General features: G+C 47.6%; 1 pseudogene across 1 annotated transcript; it reads right to left on the bottom strand.

Moving 5' to 3' along the window:
• Window positions 1-2,262: 2,262 nt before the first annotated feature.
• Window positions 2,263-2,893, bottom strand: LOC308421317 (large ribosomal subunit protein uL16-like; annotated as a pseudogene). The gene has a single exon. The product of its transcript is annotated as a large ribosomal subunit protein uL16-like (transcript).
• Window positions 2,894-3,719: the final 826 nt, after the last annotated feature.

The raw sequence follows: 3,719 nt of genomic DNA, 5'->3' as shown, positions 1-3,719 counted from the left end.
GGAACTCCAGCCCCAGGACATCTCTCTGGTTTCCATGGGCGATTGAACTCACGTGCACCAGTGCGCACTCACAGGCACATAGACACACAGTTAAAAATAAAATATTTTAAAGTGTTTTCAAAAAGTATTATTAGTAAGGAGTGGGGAGATGGCTCAGTGGATACGAGCACCCTGAGTTCGAATCCCCATCACCCATGTGAAAAACTGTGCATGGCTGTTCACTATCCCAGCATTGGAGGCTAGACACAGGGGGGTCAAAAACAAACTTACTAGCTGGCCGGCTTGGTGAGCTTCGGGTTCAGAGAGAGACCCTCCCTTAATGTGATAAGACAGAGAAAGGCACCTGATGGCTTGCTCTGACTTCCACTTGTGCAGTCATACGTGCAACCATACACCCCCACACATGCATCTCACGCATATACCACACATCCCCCACTCACACACATGCATAGATAAAAGATGGCATTGCTAATCATGACAACAAATGGCAGCCTGGTTAAACACACTGGTCCCTTCTCTTTTCCCTCCTCAGTTCTGGCAAACACCCTCCAGGAGCAAATGAAGGTCTGTTTGGTCCCTTAGCATCACTGTTGGTCCCTGGTCACCCTCCAGGTACCTTCTCAGACGTGTGTCCTCTGTGAGAGCTTTGCGTGGGTAGACCTGGACTGACATCTCCATAGGTGTTTCTAGTAGGACAAAAGTGCCTCTGTGTGCTGTAAAGTGACCAACCGAAGACTATGTTCCTGGCGTGCCACACTGGCACACTGCCTCACTTGTGACAACAATCGTGGCAACAATCGTCTCCTTGACAGGATCTAGAATCACCTGGAGGAAGAGCCTCTGGGCTTTCCTGGTGGGAGTTGGGCGGGGCGTGTCTTAATTGCATTATCAAAGTGGGAAGACCCGTCTTGATTGTGGCTGTGCTGGAAATAAGATGCTAACGTCATCTTTAAGGTATAGTTCTGCACTGAGTGTTCCCGCACAGATACAAGGCCAGAGTGGCTGGGCTAGGTATGCGGCCAAGTCTAAACTCCTGCTTTCTTCTCCCGTAGGCTGAGGCTTACACCCTTCTCCCATTCCCATCTCACTGGTTCAGGTCCCAGTACCTTAGCTAATAGATGACCGCGGGCTTGGCTCAGTTGCACAGCAGAGTGCCTAATCTCCCAGTCTCGGGCTTATAAAATAAGTAGGCACCAATGCCACCTGAGGAAGAAAGAGTGTCCCGCTCTCTGTGGCTCTCATATTGAGAATAGATCTTCGTCTATTCTTACAGCTGGGTCCTAGGCCCTATGACACAGAGAAACTGGGCCTAGCTCTAGTGCCTTCAGCCCTCTCTGACTGCGGGCCTATGTGAGCAGCCACTTGATTCTCCTTGATTCTCCCACCATGATGGACTTGAACCTTGAACCATGAGCTAAAACACATCCTTTCTCCCTGGAGTTTCTTTTGTCAGAGTATCTTATCACAGCTACGGAAAAGTAAACAGAGACACCTACGGTAAAACCAAAGCCTCCAGCCCCACCAAGCCCTTGTTTGACAGCAGCACCAGCTGACCTCTGGATGCATCCCATGAAGTATCCAGATCAGGATTGCCAAAGTGTTTGTCAGTATGAACTAACCCTGCTTTAAATGAAATACAACGTGGTTTATTCTTAGCCAAATAAGAAGGATCCTGGCTCTAAAACAAGATTCAAGTTATTCCAAACAATGTGTTTTATATAAAAGAAAAAGAGATTTTACAGCCAAAGAACAAAGAAGATCATAAATGAAGATAGCTAACAGCACTGCAGAGTTGGAGTCCTCTGCCCCTGTCCCTTCCACATGAAATCAGAGGTGAATCTCAGGGGTGCTCTTCAGGTCCCAGGGGTCTACCTATCTTTGTTTTCCGGGTGCTGGGATTAGAAACACATTCTGGCCCTGCCATTTTAAAAAACATGATCCAAAGGACCATGTCCAACTCAGGTCCTTGTGCTCTCGTGACAAGGACTTTACTGACTGAGCCATCTTCCAGTCCCAGGGAAATACTCTTTATCAGATCTTATTTTAAAACATCCCCAGCTGTAGGGTTTATAGACACAATCTACTAAGCTGAACAGCGCATTATGAGACATTTGCATAATAGTCATGAGACTGTTAAATGAGATAGAGATTAAAAGTAAATGCCTCTTATATTAAACGGTTTGAGGTTTTTCTTGCAGACTTGATTAGGGATTTATTATTGAGCATGATTTGGTAGGCTATAGGAGAGCACCGTGGAAGCCTTTAGGAATGCAGGGATCTCCACTTGTCCAGGGAACCACACTGGGGATTCGCTTGACACCACAGCCATCAGGAATAAGCCACTTCTCAGCAACCATGTCTTCAGATCCATCTGCATTAAACGTGGGGAAGCCCCACTTCTCTGAGATGTGGATCTTCCGGCTAGAGAACGTGAACGTGGCTCTGGGCAGAGCCTCAGTCACGTGATCCTTATTCTGCAGCTTGGTACGGATGGACGTGATGACCTGGCCAATGTGAACCCTGGCCACTGTGCCCTGGGGCTTCCCAAAGGCACCACGAATACCTGTCAGGAGCCTGTCGGCCCCAGCGCAGGACGTCTTGTTGCTATGAATGACACGGAAAGGGTGGAGCCTCACCCGGAAAGGGTGGAGCCTCACCCGGATAGGAAAGCCATCCTTGGTACAAATACGGGCAGCCTCCATGCTTCAGAAGAGAGCGTTCCATTTTCATATGACACCATGTGGCCACCAAGTGGGAATTCATCCACTTTGGCTTTCTTCTGTCCCAAGTCAAAGATGCGGATCTTAGCATCAAGGACACCGCCACAGAAACAAGACGTTGGGTATGACTTGTTCTTACAATACCAGTAACACCCAGCAGGGCGGCGGCCCATGATGACAATAAGAAAAGAGACAAAAGATTTCTTTTTCATTATGTGTATGCATGCGTATTTGTTTGCTTATGCACTGAGTGCGGTGCCCATAGTGTCTAGAGGGGACATCAGTCCCTCTGGAGCAGGAGACACAGGCTATCCTGAGCTATGTGAACGACAGGGTGCTGAAAACTGAAGTCCGAACTTCTGCAAGGGCAGCTGTGAAGGCAAAAGCTGTGTTGTAAGTTTACATTACTGTGCTTAAGAGATCTATAAAACAAAAATGCCTCTAGCCTGTAAGCCCCACTTGCCCAAGGACAGATAGCTCTGCCAGGAATGCTGGGGGCTGCTATTCATGTACAATAATAAGCTGTATGTTTTCACTTCCGTAACCAGGGTTGGTTGCCCAGCTTGCAGGATGTGCTTGACCACTCGAGTGTAGGAGGTATGTAGGCAGGAAGTACGTCAGGATGTATGCTTGCCCTGATTGGACAAAGGTGGGAAGTAAATAACCTCATGGTTTTGCCTTCCTGAGCACCAGACTAACATAGCTATTCTCTGGGAACCCAGTATGGTCCTGTCCAATGCCCATCTTCCTGCCCAGTATTTAATAAACTTATTTCAAATTTGGCTCAAAAATTGTGGTAGTGGTCTCATTCCCGCCTTGCAGGATTAACATAGCACTTTCCTAACTGCCGGGCATACCTCTCTGGCTTCTAAGTGGCTATTTTTAAAAGGGTTTAAGACAGCCCAAGTTAACTCCAGGTCTAGATCTGGAAAGTTTCATCTCTCCACATTGATAATGCTTCAGCTAAGGTCCAATAATGTTCCGGATCTTTGGTGTAGG

The sequence above is a fragment of the Micromys minutus genome (assembly GCF_963924665.1).
Source record: "Micromys minutus genome assembly, chromosome: 6".
Classification (NCBI taxonomy): Eukaryota; Metazoa; Chordata; class Mammalia; order Rodentia; family Muridae; genus Micromys; species Micromys minutus.
Note: the sequence above shows the minus strand (reverse complement) of the source record. Positions and strands in the feature narration are given on the sequence as shown.